The following is a 16,780-nucleotide window of genomic DNA, read 5'->3' as shown; positions in this document are numbered from 1 at the left end:
TAAAGGTGTGAGGGCAGGTGTGCGGGCAGGTGTGAGAGCAGGTGTGTGGGCAGGTGTGAGGGCAGGTGTGCGGGCAGGTGTGAGAGCAGGCAGCCAGGGGCCATCCCCGCTGCTTGAGGTAAATGGGAGAAGGAACCTCAGGAGAGGGAGGGAGAGAGTGGCCCAGGTGTGTGCAGGGCCCAGAGGCGGGCAGGTGGGCCGACAGCAGGGTGGGAGGGGGCCCCCCGAGCAGTGAGGGGTGCTGGGGCGGAGGACAGCGCTCACACGGCTCTTCCTGTCTCCTGCGTCCGCCCCAAGCTGGGGTCCCGCTCCGTTTCCTCTGGTCCTCGGTTTGCAGCCGAAGCAGAGAAGGCAGGCCTGGCCTTCGAGGTCAGGGACGTTAGCGCTAAAGGAGGGACGGATTTCATGGCTGAATTCCTGAGTTTGGAGAGACTGTCAGGGCCTGGCTGAGCCCTGCAGGCCGGGTGGGCCTTGCCTGGAGGAAGGCGCGCTGGGCCGTCTTCAGCGGGAGCCTGCCCCGCTCCGCAGCGTTTTCTGCTCCCCTGAGGACTGGCCCATGTCCTGGCAGCACAGAGACAGCTCTGTACCGCTGAAGGGCTCTTGGGGTCGGCAGATGGAGGCTTCCTGTCGGAAGGGGCCCGTGTGGGGACCCAGATGATCGCTCCAGCCGGCAGTCCATGGCCGCTGCTGCTGCTTTCGTTTGTGTTTTATTTTTTTCCTTTGACTTTCAACTTTAACATTTATTTTGCTGAGACTTAATTTATCCTGTCACTTGTAAGGCTCAGTCCTGTCCCCAACTGTGCCCAGCGCAGTTAAATAAATGTTGAAGGAACCTGCTGGAACTTTTGCTGCTGAGACAGGAAAACCACCAAACCTGCTGTGAGAAGAGCATCTGGACAGTTCGCTGTAGTTTTCCTTTACTTAGCATCTTGCTGACGGTCCTAAGAACGCCCCAAAGGTGCCTTTCATTGAGAGCCAACTTCGGGCGCAGCGTTTATAGTCCATCCAGTCCTCAGAATGTTCCAGAGGGGAGGGTCGTGTGCTCTGTTTGCACGTGGATAAGCTGAGGCTCTTGGAGGTGACAAGACCTGCCTGGACTGGCCCTCCGAGGGGACAGAGCGGGCATCACCCTGGAGCAGCGCAGTGGAGCGCCCTGCTTCGGACACTCAGGTCCGGGTCGCGGTTCTACCTCTAAATTCGTTAACTTCCTTACCTCTGCATTTCCCATCTGCACAAGTGGAGGCAATAGAAACACCCAGCTCAAGAAAAGATAAAGAATTTCTGCTCAGCAAAAGAGGCCACTGAGGAATAGTCGAACTGCAGCTGTGGCAGTGTTGCAGTGTATGTAGCTCACAAAGGACTCATTCACAATATATAAAGAGCTCCTACAAACCAATAGTAAAACCCAGGCAACCTAATGCAAATGTGGGCAAAAGACAGCAATGAAAAATGGATACGTGGAAACGTGCAAATGGCCACTGAGCATCTGACAAGATGCTCGACAATCAGGGAAATGACAGCAACGTCCTTTCACATTGACTTGAAGGGCCAAAATCCAGAGTGAAAACTAACGCATTAATCGATAAAGTGCCCCCACCCCTCCCTAGTAACTTCACTTCAGTGTGAGCCGTGGCCTACGCGTATTACTGGTTAACAGTCCCAAAGAGTGTAGTCAAAGCAACGTGGCTTTGGAGAGCATACCGTGAGCGAGGGTTGTGGCTCGCTCTTCTTTAGCGTGGGTGAGGCTCCCTGCTCAGAGCGCTACCTCGTTTTATCACTTAATCCTTACAACCACTCTGCAAGGTAGGTATTATCATTAATATTTTTTCTTCTTTAAAACTCTTTGTGGGACTTCCCTGGTGGCGCAGTGGTTAAGAATCCACCTGCCAATGCAGGGGACACGGGTTCGAGCCCTGGTCCGGGAAGATCCCACATTGCTGCGGAGCAACTAAGCCCGTGCACCGCAACTACTGAGCCTGCGCTCTAGATCCTGCGAGCCACAACTACTGAAGCCCGTGCGCCTAGAACCCGTGCTCCACAGCAAGAGAAGCCGCCGCCATGAGAAGCCCACGCACACCGCAAATAAATAAACAAATTTATATGAAAAAAAAAGCTCTTTGTGTTATGTACTGAAGTTTGCCACCAACCCCCATTCATATGTAATGTTTACATCTGGTTTTGGTATTAGAAAAACGCTGGCCTCATAGAATGAGTTGGGAATTGTTCCCTCTGCTTCTGTCCTCTGAAAGAAATTACAGAGAATTGGCACAATTTCTTTTTTTTTTTAAATTCATTAATTTATTTTTGGCTGCGTTGGGTCTTCGTTGCTGCATGCGGGCTTTCTCTAGTTGTGGCGAACAGGGGCTACTGTTCCTTGTGGTGCGCCCTGGCACAGTTTCTGTCTTGAATGTGCGGTAGAATTCACCAGTGAACCCATCTGGGTTTGGTGCTTTCTGTTTTGGAAGGTTATCAATTATTATTTTAATTTCTTTAAAAGAGCCATAACAAGGTTGTCAGTTTCTTCTTGTGTGAGTTTTGGAAGATTGAGTCAAGGAATCAGTCCATTTCATTTCATCTAGGTTGTCAAATTGTTTGGCATAGGGTTGTTTTAGTAGTCTTTTGTTATCCTTTTAATGTCCGTGGTATCTGTAGTTCTGTTCTTGTCATTTCTGATATTAGTAATTTTTGTCCTCTTTGTCTTTTTCTTAGTTAGCTTGGATAGAGGCTTATCAATGTTATTGATATTTTCAAAGTGCCAACTTTCGGTTTCATTATTTTCCTCTCTTGTTTTTCTGCTTTTAATTTCATTAATTTCTGCTCTAACTTTTATTATTTCTTTCCTCCTGCTTACTTTGGATTTAATTTTCTCTTCTTTGTTTCCCTAAGGTATAGCCTTAGATGATTGATTGTAGATCTTTCTTGTATTCTAATGTATGCTTTCACGGTACTCCACAAACTCTGATGAGTTGTGTTTCATTTTCATTTAGTTCAAAATATATTTAAACTTCTCTTGAGATTTCTTCTTTGACCCATATGTTATTTAGGAGTAGGTTGTTTAATATCCACATATTTTGAAATTTTCCAGCTATCTTTCTGTTACTGATTTCTAGTTTATTCCATGGTGGGCTGAGGGTAGAAACTGTAAGATTTCTTTTATTTTAAATTTGTTAAGGTGTTTTACAGACCAGCAGGTGATCTATCTTGGTGAATGTCCCAAGCAAGTTTGAGAATAATGTGTCTTCTACTGTTGTTGATGAAGTAATCTATAGATGTCCATTATAGTGATGATAGCGTTGTTTTCAGCTATGTCCTTACTAATTTTCTGCCAGCTAGATTCACCCATTTCTGACAGAGGAGTGTTGACATCTCCAGCTGTAATAATGAATTCATCTGTTTCTCCTGGCAGTTCTACAACATTTACTCATGCATTTTGATGCTCTGTTGTTTGGTGCATACACATTAAAGTTTGTTATATCTTCTTAGAGAATTGACCCCTTTATCATTATGTAATGCCTCTCTTTCTCTCTCCATATATATATTTATATATGTTTATATTTATAATTTTAAATAAGGACTGGTAGCAAAATATATATGTGTATATATATTTTTTCTTCCAGTCTATGATTTGTGTGGTCGGTAGGCAACTTCCAAGATGGCCCCCAGAAGATCTCTGCCTCCTGGTTTCATGCTTTTGTTTAGTTCCCTTCCCTTGAGAACTTTGTTACTTCCTTCTAATGAGTAGAACATGGCAGAGGTGATGATGTGATTCTTCCAAGAATAGGTTAGTTATGTAAAGACTGTGGTTTCTCATTTGATCTCTTTCTTTATCTCTCTCTCCTCTGTCTCCCTCATCATTTTCTCTGAGGTAAGACAGCTTTCCTATTGTCAGGACACTCAGGCACCATATAGAGAGATCCACTTGGCAAGGAAGTGAGTTATCCAGTGAGGACCTGACACCTGTTCACAGTCACATGAGTGGGCTTGGAAGTGGGTCTTTCAGCCGATTGCAGCTGCGGCCAAAACTTCGACTGAATTCCAAGTGTTGCGGCTGAGCTGCTCCCAGATGGGAGACCCTCGGTAACTCTGTGAGATAATATATGTGTTTGTTTTAAGCTACTAAATTTGGGGGTAATTTGTCGTGCATTAATAGATATCTAGAACAACTTTTGGCGCCTGGACGTGGTGCTTCCATAACAAAATGCTAAAATGTAGGAGTGGCTTTAGGACCAGGCATTGAGCTTTGATGAGGTATTTGTGAAAGCCTAGGGTGCCTTGAGGAAGCTATTTATAGAAGCCCCATGGTCTTGATAAGGGCTTACAGGAACGTGAGGGGCGTTTTCTTGGAAACTGTATAGAAGGGGACACCAGTTTTGTGGTGGCAGAAAGTTTGTTAATGCTATTGCCTGCGTTAATGGGGAAAGTAGGAATTACGGTTACTGAATTGAGATGTCTTGCTAAGGAGATTTGCAAGCAAAGTGTTGGAGGTGCCACCTGTTTTCTTTTTGATCCTTGTGGTAAAATGCAAGAGGATAGAGATAAACTAAATTAAATGCTATTAAACAAAAAGGAGCCAGGAATCTGTGGTTTTGAAAATTCTCATTTTCTCCAGATGACAAATGGTGCTTCTATTAAGACATGAGCTCTGGGCTTCCCTGGTGGCGCAGTGGTTGAGAGTCCGCCTGCCGATGCGGGGGACGCGGGTTCGTGCCCCGGTCCGGGAAGATCCCACATGCCGCGGAGCGGCTGGGCCCGTGAGCCATGGCCGCTGAGCCTGCACGTCCGGAGCCTGTGCTCCGCAACGGGAGGGGCCACAGCAGTGAGAGGCCCGCGTACCGCAAAAAAATAAAAAAAAGAGAGATGAGCTCTAAGAAAAGCTCAAATCCAGGGCACTGCTAGGAAAACGGGGAAAGAAATGAAGCCAAGGGTGTGACCATGAAATCCTTCGTTAAGATCTTAGAAGCTCTAAAGTGGTGCCTCAGCCACAAAAACTCTTTCAGAGAGAATAAGGCTGCGCCCCAAGCCCCCTCCACTCACACGACGGCGCCTCCGCGTGGCACAAGGACATCGTCTGCCGGCAGGATGCCGAAGGATAGAAGGAGTTGCCTCGAGGAGCCCCAAGATTTGCAGGACACCTTCCAGGTTCTTAAAAGAGTTAAGTATGCGGAAGCAGCACCAGCTAGCCGTGAGGAGGACGGTGATAAGTCAGAACGCGGAGAGGCCTTCCGGTCCCCGGAGCTGTGGGTATGGGCAGAAGTCAGGGTGAGAGAGCTATTTAGCTAAAAACATTTTACACCTTTCATGTAAAAGGAAAGATGGGTCAAATAGCAGAACTGAGAACCCAGAGGGCAGAGCGAAGAGCCGGAGAGAATGATTCCCAGGCAGTCCAGACATAATTAAGGAACTTGCAGAATTTCCCAGCTAGATTTGAAACCTGCTGTGGTTCAGTGACACCTTCGTGCTTCCCGTTTCCTTCCTTTGTGTACAGGAATGTCTGTAGACATTATCTTATTCCTGACCCACCATGGTGTCGTGGTGTGCGGGGATGCAAATAACTTCTCTCTTTAGTTCTACAAGTCTACAGATGGAGGAAAACTGTACTCAGTGAGCCATAGTTGAGCAACTGAGGAGCCTCACCCACACTTGGGCCTAATATAAATGATAAGATTCTAGACTGAGCTGATGCAGTAATGGGATGAGATTTGGGGAACCCTGGGATGGAATGAGGAGTGTATTATTCATGCAGGATAGAAGTGAATCAGATGAATAGAATACACAGAAATACGGGATGTATTTCTGAGATTAGATTATGAAGCAGCTCTGGCTTCCACCTTGGGGTTTTCTTCTCCCCATTTCCCGCGCTCTCTCTCTCTCTCTCTCTCTCTCTCTGTTTCTGTCTCTTATTGCTTATTCTGGAGGAAGTCAACTGCAATGTCATTAGTACTGTCGAAAAGATGCTTTTCTTTTAATGAGCTTGGAAGTAGAACTTTTGAGTCTTGTCTGTGGACACGGGTGATCTTGGGAGTGGATACTCCCCCAGTTGAGCCTTTAGATGACCACAGCCCAGAATGACATTTGATTTCTGCCTCAAGAGAGACCTTGAGCCAGAACAACCCTGCTAAGCTGCTTCCACATTCCTGACCCACAGAAACTGTAAGATGATAAATGTTTTGTTGTTTTGTTTTGTTTGTTTTTGGTTTTTTAGCCTCTAATTTTGGGGTAATTTATTAATCGGTAATAGATAAAAGAACTATTCTAGTTTCTTTGCATTTCCATGTAAATTCTAGAATTAGCTCATAAATATGTACCCAAAAAAAGAAAATCTGTGAGGATTTTGATTGGGTTTGCATTGATTGAATCTATATATCATATTTGGGTGAATTGATATCTTAACAGTATAGAATATTCCAATTCGTGACCAAAAATTATCTCTCCATTTATTTAGGCTTTCTTTAATTTTAGAATTAGTGTTTATAATTTTGTGCGAATATATCTTGTGCTTATTTTGTTAGATTCACACTGAAGCATTTCATTTCTTTGGTGCTATTGTAAATGGTAATTTTAAAATTTCAATTCCAATTGTTTATTGCTAGTATATATAAATATTATTGCTAGTATATAAATATTTTGTATGCCTACTTTGTATCCTGAAATTTTGCTAAGCTTATTTATTTATTTATTTATTTTGCGGTACGCGGGCCTCTCACTGTCGTGGCCTCTCCCGTTGCGGAGCACAGGCTCCGGACGCGCAGGCTCAGCGGCCATGGCTCACGGGCCCAGCCGCTCCGCGGCATGTGGGATCTTCCCGGACCGGGGCACGAACCCGTGTCCCCTGCATCGGCAGGCGGACTCTCAACCACTGCGCCACCAGGGAAGCCCAAGCTTGTTTATTGTTCTAAGAGATATTTTATAGATTCTTTGAAATTTTCTGTATAAACAGTCATGAAGTCGTCTTAACTGGCATTATCTACTAAAGTTAAACATGTGACCCAGCAATTTTAGTTTACTTGGTATATTTGCAATGTAAATCAGTACTTACAACCATCAAAAGGTATACAAAAGATTGCTCATAGCAGCTTGAGTTATAATAGCTCCCAAGGTGAAACAACTCAAATGGCTATGAACAGTAGAGAGGATAAATAAGTTCTGTATATCTATGAGATAGAATACTAGGCAGCAGTGGGAAAGAATGAAGCCCTGCTACATGCAGCAGCGTGGATGACTTTCACGGGCACTGCGGTGAGACCAGTAAGCCAGACAAAAGAGTGTACATTATGTGATTCCATTTTTATAATGTTCAAAAGCAGACAAAAGCAGTTTATGCTATTAGAGATCAGAATAGTCGTCACCCTCGGAGCAAGGTGTTCATTGGAAAGGAACACAAGAAAGCGGGCCTTCTTCGGTTCTGAAAGTGTTTTCAGTCTTGACATGGATGGTAGTTTCACGGGGATTTTCATGAGAATCACTGAGCTGCACACTTAGTATTTGTGCATTACGGATGGGGATGGAGGAGATTGGACGACCTCATACGGAGATAGTGATCTTGAAGGTCACCGAGGGAGGGCAAATGATTACAGAGAGATGAGGGACGAGAACAGCCCCCCAGAGGGCACTAGCCTGAGTGAGAGAGTCCCACCAAAGTGTCTGGGTAGGATGGCCAGGGCTGTTTGGAAAGAACAAGTATCGCCAAAATAACATCAGACACTGAAGGGCAAGCTGGGCCTGACATGTACGACGCTGATACCCGTGATTAACAGAAGCTGGCTCATGTTTCCAGCAAAGACGGAAGGGCCAGACCAGACAGTGAAATTCTTGGGAGAAGCCGCTCTTGACATCCCACAGGCAACTGAAAATAAGCTGCAGTCCTTGCCTATCCCTGGAACTTAGGAGAAACACCATGCATGGTTGGGTTGTTTGGAGGACGCAAATGCCACATTTGGGCATACGGCTAGCTCCAGTCCACACCCTAAAGAAGGCCATGTTTGAATGGGGGACTAAACAACAGCAGGTTATATCTGAGTCGCAAAAAGCAGTAGCTCTACCATGCCCTAGGCCCTGATGATCCCCACTCAGTTATGACTCTGGAAGAATCTGTGAGTCACACTTTGCAGACTGGAGCTCATGGCTAAAGCCCGTGAGTGCCGCCCAGTGGCAAACACTGGGATTTTGGTCCAGGACGGCTCCAGACCCAGCGGTGATGGTATACACCATCTGAGAGCCAATCACCAGTTGCTGTTGGGCATTGAGCGCGAGTGTCCCTGAGACTGAGGACGTAAAATAGTCCTGAAGCCGGAGATACCCATAATGTCTTGGGCGATGTCAGAGAAACACTGCGATACAGAGGGAGTTCCATGAAGACCTGGAAATGGACACCCAGGAACACGCTGCCTGGGGGTGGGAGGACCGGTTCCTTGTATTCACGCGCTGGGAGCCTCTTCGCCTATGGCTGGCTTTAGGGCCATATGCAGAGTGGCCAGATACCGCTGCCGTGCGGACAACGTCCTATGACCATCGCTTGATTGACCAACCGTAAGAGTCTTGGTTTAGGGAGGGAAGCATCCTGTCCCGGCACTCCAGGAGGCTGTAAATGGGTCCTGATGGGAAGAGACACTCCGGACAAGGCTTTGCACACCTGACGGTAAGTGAAAATGCTGAGACACTGTAAAAAGACTGGAAATAAGATACTGTACCGATTTGGACCGCGGAGCTACATTTCTTCAAACCAGGGAACACGCCTTACAGCCCACGGTGTCCAGCAGTGGGCAAGGAGACACCGTATCCGGTGGATACATCATGTAGCATTTCATCCTCAGAGTAGTGGTTTGATGGGGAGTTGGAACGGGTCGTCGAAACACTTGTTTAAAGGGGACGTAGCACTGGCTCCCTCTCAGCCTGAGGGAGGCCAGGAGAGGGTCCCTACTCAGTAGCCCCCTCCTTTGCTGGGGGAGGGGGAGGGGAGATGCAGTTCTCAACTTTCCTTTTCCTGTGCAGTGGTCCTGGGACCAGGGCTGCCACTGCAGTTACTGGAAGCAGGGAAGGCCCCTCAGCAAGAACCTATAAGGGTGCTTTAAACCTTTAGGCCAGAATTTCCGAGGGAGATGGGGTGAATTGTGCCCCATTGTCTCTGGAAGCATTGGAGCGGGCGGGGAATGCAGTGGTGTGGTCGCTGGTTGAGGAGGCCCACGGACTCTGCCCTTGGGTGCCCCCCCATGTTGGGGGAGCTGGCTGAGGGGGAGGCCCTTGCTGGACTGGCATTGCTGCCAGGATTCTGGAGTAGCACAGGGGCTGAAACTAACGTCCCTTGCAAAGGTGGAAAAGTTTGGACTAAAATCGATGACAAATGGAGAGAAAGAAAGATAATACCTGAGGGCAAAGGAATGCATAAATGTCATCTGCAAGGAGGGAAGTCCAGATAGCTTCCCAAATAGGACACGGGAGACCCCTGTGACTTTGAGAGAACAAACATTTCTTGAACAGTGCCAACCTAGAAGAAAACGTGAACGAGCGAGACTGATAAGGGAGAAGGCATCTCTCCATTAATAAGGAGTAGCTTCCCTCTATCAGCACCATGGACCAACTTAGGTCACACGTCTACCTGAAGCTGAACTCCTTCCAAGGCAACACTGTGAGCTGGTTTTCTGAATTCTGGGTTCTTGTGGATCTGTTGAGGGCAAATGGGTGCAACAACCACACTTAGTATACAGGCTTAGACTAGTTGATACTCTCCCAGGAGTTAGGAACAGGTGGTCTTGCCCCAAGTCCCGTGGACTCAGTAGGGAAGGGATGGGCCCCCAGACAGACTGGTGCCCAGGACTTCTGTTCATCAGAAGAAATTAGTGAGAGGATGAAGAATGGAGAATATACCAATATACAGAGTGGAGAGTATACTTGTAATACAAATAAATTACCAAAAACACCTGAAGTTATGAACACAGAATTCAAATCAATGAAAGAAATACAGTGAGTTCAATTAAAAACAAGTAGAAGACTTAAGTCTTTCACCAGGGGGTTAGAGGATAGGGGGGAAGGAGGGGAGGGATGAACTGGGAGACTGGCAGTGACACATACACACTACTATATATAAAACAGGTAACTACTAAGGACCTACTGTGTAGCACAGGGAACTCTACTCAATACTCTGTAATGACCTATATGGGGAAAGAATCTAGAGAAGAGTGGATGCATGTATATGTATAACTGATTCACTTTGCTGTGTACCTGAAACTAACACAACATTGTAAAGCAGCTATATTCCAATAAAAATTAAAAAGAAAAACAAGTAAAAGACTTAAGTAGGGGCTTCCCTGGTGGCGCAGTGGTTGAGAGTCTGCCTGCCAATGCAGGGGACACGGGTTCGAGCCCTGGTCTGGGAGGATCCCACATGCCGCGGAGCAACTAAGCCTGTGCGCCACAGCTACTGAGCCTGCACTCTAGAGCCCGCAAGCCACAACTACTGAGCCCATGTGCCACAACTACTGAAGCCCGTGTACCTAGAGCCCATGCTCTGCAACAAGAGAAGCCACTGCAATGAGAAGCCCGCGCACCACACGGAAGAGTGGCCCCTGCTCACCGCAACTACAGAAAGCCCGCATGCAGCAATGAAGACGTGATGCAGCCAAAAATAAAATAAAATAACAGATAAATAAATTTTTAAAAAAAGACTTAAGTAGTTGTTTCTGAAGAAAGAGAGCCAGCTGGACGCTAAGTGTATGAGCAGGGGCCCAACTTTACCAGCAGCTATAGGGAAATGCACGCTGATGTAAGAAGACATCATCCAAATGGACAAGAACATAAAAATGTGAGCTCGATCCACACTCTTCGTTAGTTGGTTAGCTTCTATTGCGTGGACGTAGTACAATTTGCTTATTAAAGGACATCCGAGTTATTTCCAGCTTTTAACGATTATGAAAAGAGCTGCTGTAAACATTCGTGCATAGGTTTTTGTGCAAATATACTTAGCTTTATAAGAAATTGCTGAGCTGTTTCCCAGGGTGGCGGTACGACCAGAGTTGCAGCCGCACCAGCAGTGTCCGGGAGTTCCAGTCTCCCTGCATCCTGGCCAGCGGTGAGGTTGTGGCTAATGGTGGTGCACACTTTCTCCTGTGCTTTTGGCCGTCCTTTTATCCTCTTTGATGAAGCGTCTGTCCGCCCATTTTGTAATCGGCCGTCCTTTTTTCATTCCATTGGCTTTCCCGAGAGCAGGAAAGTCACTGGCAAGTTGGGGTATTTCTTTACAAGCATGACAACCTCCCTCTGCATGCTCCTCCCCATGTCCAAGCTCAGTGATTCTCCATCAAGGGCAGCCCCAGACTCACTGGGCAAGCACAGATCTCTAGGTCACTCCTGTTCTCCAGCCGACACAAAACCATCTTCTGGAAACGTTTGCAAGACGGGCCTGCTTTGGCTGAGACTAATACAATGGTGTGCGTGTGTTGATTACATAGATGGGGGAAAAGTTCTTATGCCAGAAACTCAAATTTCCCTGCCCCTTTGTGAGTAATAACATCCATGAACCCTGAGGTAGGGCAGGGTCCTCACCGAGTCCATCGCCCCGGACCACGCCGCGGTCATGGCACATGGAGCACCCCTGCCCCCAAGCCGGAGTCATACCCCTCCCCAGCCCCAAAGGAAGGGGTAGCGTAGGTCTTGGTAAGGACAGTGTGTGTGGCTGGAGACTGAGTGGATTGGGGAGGAAGCGCGGTCAGGGGCCAGGACACCTGGACAGGGCACAGGGAGTGTCAGCAGCGAAGCCCAGCGGGGCTGTGCCCCCAGCAGACGTCACGAGCAGGGACCGGAGGCCCGGGATGGGAGGGGAGATTCCGCTCTAATTGGTGATGTGGGCAGTTACATCTCCGTGGAGGGGTAAGTGGACCCTGGAGCCCCGCATCTGTGCGCGATGGGGAGATGGCCAACAGCCGTTCTTCCGGTGCCGCCTTTGAATAGGCAGATGTCAGAGCCAGGCCGGCTGCTTCAGGATGGGCCAGGCCACGCTGGGGGCCGCCCGCTCAGGGCCCAGTGGGCAGAGAGGAGCAACGCCCGGCCTGCGCTGGGCTCGGGGAGGCCAGGGACACCCGCGGCTCTCCAGGTAGGTTTCCGCGGGGTCCTGCCCCTCGGTGAAGTGGCCGGTCTGGCTGCCTCTGGACCTCGTCCCTCGGAGGGAAGTGTTTGGGGCGGGGCCGGGGTTGAGAGGTCCCTGATCTCACAAGGTGGGGGCTTCCTCCCCGCGTGCTTCACCCCACTGCACCCCGCATATCCAGCATCCTCCCCCCTGAGCTCTGAAGTTCTCCACCGAGGGGCACTCTTGCCACCGCCCACTTCGTCCGCCCCCCAGGAGACGCCCCCCACTCTAGGAACATGCGGGAACCCCTGCCGAAGGTCTGCTTGTCCCTGCCCGCCACCCCAAGCTACTTACAGGATGCTCTCCATCTCTCTCCCCGACACATGCCTGCCTGTCCGGCCCCCTCCCGTTCCCTCCTGTCCTCACAAGGAGTCTGCTGAAACGGGACATGGAGGGACGTTTCCAGACAGGAACACTCTTTGTGTCTATTCCCCGTTTGCTGCAAAGCCAGAGCGGGTGTTGGTGGGAGAGGGGGGCGCAGGCTGGTGCTGTCTCCACTTTGCTCATGTCCCTTGTCAGGGTGCCCTGAGTCTCAGTGCAAGGGACCCCCGATTTGGGGGAGAGCTACCCCCACCGCCGCCCCTCCGGCCCCGCCTCCTCCCCTCCGGCCCCGCATCCTCCCCTCCGCTCACCCGCATCCTCCCCTCCGGCCCCGCCTCCTCCCCTCCGGCCCCGCATCCTCCCCTCCGCTCACCCAGCTCCGGCCCCCTTCCACTGTCTCCCTCAATCCCACTGTGTCTGGCCCTCATGTAAACTTCCGCTGATCCCCTCTCTGATGAGGCTGGAGATGACCACACATTTCCCTCATAACTGGGAACTTTGAGAGCAACAAGAAATGCAGAGGAGCCTAAGAGTCGCTTCCTTGAGACACTCTGCTCCGGCCCGGCAGACTAAGGGCTGCTGCCCATCCCAGCGTGAAAGCCAGTGGCCTCCCCATGGCCCACGAGGTTCTGCTGACGCCCCCCTTCCGTGGTGACAGAGCCCCCAACCACTGCTCTGTGTCACTCTGCTCCAGCCAGGCTGAGTCCTTGCCGCCCTCCACGCACCCGGAGGTGCCCGGTGTCCCCCCTCCCCCCGTAGCCACCTGGCCAGTCCTCACCCCGTGGGGCTTTGCCCCTGGGTCGGTGTCGCCTTCTCACCGGCACTTGCTCCCCACGGCCCTAACCCGGACCGCCTTCCGGTCTCACTCTCCACCTCCGTACACCCTAAGCAGCTTATCTGCGTGTTATGAGCGGTGTTTACTGTCCTGTCTGCTTCCCTGCCCTCCCTAGAACTTACATTTCATGGAGGCAGAAGTTTCCGACTGTTTTCTCTCCCCATCGACCCCAAGTACCTTGAAACCATCACTTCCCAATAGTGGGCGCTCAGTATCAGATGGACGGATAAGTAGGGGCCCCTCCCCTGCTTCCTCCGTGAGGTCTGAACATTGCGACCCTACTCACTGGGTCTCTACATGGTGGTCCCTCGGATCCAACACGTCCCAAAACAAGGTCTTCCTCCTCCTTTCTCTCACAAGTGTGCACCTCCCTTCTGCACCCAAATCCTGAGCTCTCCCTTTGGGGGCATCTCACAGCAGTGCTGGGAGCCCAGGGAGCCCTCCGGAGGAGATTACAGCTGAGACCTGACGGACGCCCAAGTTCCGCTGGTGACGGGGCGGCAGGGGTACCTGCGGTCAGCAAGGTGCTCTCAGGGACTGAACGTGATTCCTCGGGCAGGACGGGGACAGACAGGAGCGAGGGGGCAGCAGAGGGCTTTGCTCAGGAGAGCGGCGTTTGGACGGATGCGGCTGGGAGAGGGATCTGCGTGCAGTTCTCTGCTCCGCACAGGGTGAACCAGATGGAGTCAGGGACTGTGGAGAGGACCAGTCAGAGTGTTGGTTACGATCATTCCGGGTGCGCTGATGGAGCCTGAACTCGCGGTGGCTGGAGGAAGCCCACGAGGGTGGCGACAAGGGAGCCTGCTGGAGAGACGTGAGGCTGTGGGAGGGGTGGGACCGGCCTTGTCTTAGCCACGGGGGTAAGGAGAGCCGAAGCTCGGTGTCCGCCCGGGCAGCGGGGTAGATGGTGGTGCCCTGGTCCAAGATGAACACGAGGAGGGCGTGGACTCCAGGGCCCGTGGAGACCTCCTGTCATCGGCTGGACGCACGGGTGGGATCTGCAGACAGACAGGGCGGTGCGGGCGTCATCTGGTGGAGACTGGAGGTGGGTGGCTTTGCTGAGTGTGGACAGTGAGAGCAGAAGGCTGGGGCCACAGCACCAAATGCGGAGGCGAGGCGAGTGGAGACGGAACGAAACATCCCCCAGAAATTAGGGAAGGGCTGGTTACTGGCATCTGGGGGGCCACCGGTCCGCGGCGCGTGGGGACAGAAGCCAGGTGGCTGCGGGCCGAGGGGGCAGGAACCCAGAGCATGGCTGCCCGTGAGCATTGATGGACGAGAGGAGTCCAGGCGTGACAGAGATGCCAAGTCAGGGGGACGTCTGGGGACTCAGCGGAGACAGGGGCAAACAGGAGAGCCCGGAGGAGAGAGGGCGGGAAGCATGTGCCCACGGAGACTGGTTGCGGGGCATGAGCAGAGCTGCAGGGGTGGCTCGGCTCTGAGGCAGGAGCCCCGCACCCCACAGCTGGAGCCAGACCACAAAGGAGCTGCAGGTGCTGCCCGCTGAGAGGGCCATTCTCGCCCTGCCCAAGGGTCCAGCCCTTCCGGGTGCACGGGGACATGGAAGCTGCCCCAGCCCTTCCAACTGTTCAGGAGAAGCAAGAAATCTGCGCTTCTGTGTGGAATGTGCTGATTTTCCAAAACGATGATCAAAGTGAGGGTGTAGGGCTTCCCTGGTGGCGCAGTGGTTGAGAGTCCGCCTGCCGATGCAGGGGACTCGGGTTCGTGCCCCAGTCCGGGAAGATCCCACATGCCGCGGAGCGGCTGGGCCCGTGAGCCACGGCCGCTGAGCCTGCGCGTCCGGAGCCTGTGCTCCGCAACGGGAGAGGCCACAGCAGTGAGAGGCCCGCGTACTGTAAAAAAAAAAAAAAAGTGAGGGGTGTAAAGAGTTTTCTGTTATAAAACGTGTAGGATAAAAAGGGCCGTAATAACTCAATGGTGCCTGGGAGGGACCTGCAGCGTTGCTCAGGCTTCGTTTAAATTCTCCCTCTGCCCCGCCATGAAACCGGCCCCCCAGGTATTCTTAAAATGCTGCTCATCTAAATCTTTCACTTATTCTCTAACAACCAAAGCCCAAAGGAAACCAAGGAGCAGGCAGGCCCCTGGCGAGTCGATTATGCCTCCACACTTGCCGGCCATGCTCTCTGCTCCACTGATGTCCGTGGACAAGGAGGCTGGGACTGCTGGGCTGCAAGTACTGATGCTTTATCCAGCGGAAGTTTGCTTTCTGATGTAACATACAGAGAAAAGAGTCATTTCGTTTTTTAACAAATATTTAACCTATGACCTTGGCATCACTTATTAAGCAATCCACCCTTTCCTCACTAATTATATCCCATGAGCTCTGATTTAGGACTTTCTACACTGTTTCCATGCTGTCCCATCGACTAAATGGCAGTACTCATTATTTTTAGCATTTATTGTATTAAACTATTAGTTCCATTTTATTGTATTTTCTTATCTCCAAAATAGCAAGTCCACTTCATTAATCCTCTCCTTTCTTTTTCATGAATTTTATTTGCTATTCCCATCTGTTCATACTTGCAGATGATTTTAAGAATTATTTCATTCTGTTCTTTTAAATTAATTTATTTGTTTTTATTTTTGGCTGTGTTGGGTCTTCTTGCTGTGCACGGCTTTCTCTAGTTGCGGTGAGCGGGAGCTACTCTGTTGTGGTGCGCGGGCTTCTCATTGCGGTGGCTTCTCTTGTTGCAGAGAGCGGGCTCCAGGCGCACGGGCTCAGTAGTTGTGGCACGCGGGCTCAGTAGTTGTAGCTTGCTGGCTCTAGAGCGCAGGCTCAGTAGTTGTGGTGCACGGGCTTAGTTGCTCTGTGGCATGTGGGATCTTCCCGGACCAGGGCTGGAACCCGTGTCCCCTGCATTGGCAGGCGGATTCTTATCCACTGTGCCACCAGGGAAGCCCTTCATTCTGTTTTAAGAAAAATAAAATTTGGTGAGATTTCAACTATAATCGAATTAAATTTTAAAATCCATTTGGAAATATTGATAGCTTTACAATATATTTTTCTCATCAAGGAACGTCTTTGTTATTAATTGCTGGATATAGGAAGACAGTTATAATATCGGTTTTGAAATCCCTTAATTATAATAAGGTTCTGGATTTTCTAAGTTAAAAGCCATGTTATTGGATAGGGAGGCTGGGAGGGAGATGCAAGAGGGAGGGGATATGGGGATATATGTATATGTATAGCTGATTCCCTTCGTTATACAGGAGAAACTAATACACCATTGTAAAGCAGTTATACTCCAATAAAGATGTTAAAAAAATAAAATAAATAAAAGCCGTGTTATCTGGAAATAATGATAATTTTGTCTACGTTCTCCTTTTTGTAGTAGGTGGCAGAGGGCAGTGTTGTTGTGTAGCGGTGGTTAAGAAGAAGACTCATCTTCATCCTGATATCAGTGGGACGGGAGTGATGCTGGTGTCAACCACAGGGATGTTACAGGCTGTTGGTTAAGAGATTATTATTATTATTTTACCTGATGTCA

Source organism: Leucopleurus acutus (genome assembly GCF_964270905.1).
Source record: "Leucopleurus acutus genome assembly, chromosome: 6".
Taxonomy (NCBI): Eukaryota; Metazoa; Chordata; class Mammalia; order Artiodactyla; family Delphinidae; genus Leucopleurus; species Leucopleurus acutus.
This window is presented reverse-complemented; position numbering follows the sequence as displayed.